Consider the following 997-nt stretch of genomic DNA (forward strand, 5'->3'; position numbering starts at 1 on the left):
AAAATTGTACCTCCCTCTCTACTGCTCAAGCTGAGTATGTAGCAGCTGGTAGTTGTTGCACACAACTCATGTGGATGAAACAGATGCTTGCAGATTATGGTTTCCAGCAAGGTACGTTATCTCTATTCTGTGATAATACCTCTACCATAAACATCTCAAAGAATCCAGTGTTGCATTCTAGGACCAAGCATATAGAGATAAGATATCACTTCATTCGTGGCTTGGTTGAAGAGAAACTGCTTGAGCTTACTTTCATTCCAACTGAAAAGCAATTAGCTGATTTGTTCACTAAACCACCTGACAATGCTAGGCATTTGAGTTTGTGCAAGGCTATAGGATTGTGTGACAACAAGTAAACACTTCCCCTGCTAGTGTGTGTGTTTTGTTGGTGTATATATGTTCTAATTTCTTTTTGGAAAAAAAATGTGTTTTTTGTTTTCAGTTCCTCTTTACAGGTTCAGGAATAGAGGACCTTCTTGGTATCCTTAGTCAGTTTCTGAACTTGACCTAGGTGACTAATTGTACTTTCTTTCCTTGTTTCAGTCTTACTCTTCACATAGGTGTGTGTACATGTTCAGATAGTGTCGTATGTGGTCTGACCTTTATTACAAATCTGCAGTATTCTTATGTGCATTATTACTGATCACTTTGGTTGCACTAAAGCTTGGGCTATATACTTGAGATAAGAGTTCATACTAAGGGGGAGTTTGTTTTCCAAACTAATCTCAAAGTAAACATTCCTTGGTTGTGGTGAACAATTTAAGGGTGAGCAGAAACGAGGTTGGTTTGAAGATTGAGGTTCACAGAACTCAATGATCTAGGCTAATCTCAAAGTACACATTCCTTGGTCGTGATGAACGATATAAGGGTGGGAAGAAACGAGATTGGTTTAGAATTAGGACGTTCTGGTTAGAACAAAGTTGAAAAATTTGATTGACAATCACAAATGACTTCTTGAATCAGCTAGTCCTCCACTTGTCTTGTTATGCAGTGGGGA

This window comes from Fragaria vesca, linkage group LG5 (genome assembly GCF_000184155.1).
Source record: "Fragaria vesca subsp. vesca linkage group LG5, FraVesHawaii_1.0, whole genome shotgun sequence".
NCBI classification, from domain to species: domain Eukaryota; kingdom Viridiplantae; phylum Streptophyta; class Magnoliopsida; order Rosales; family Rosaceae; genus Fragaria; species Fragaria vesca.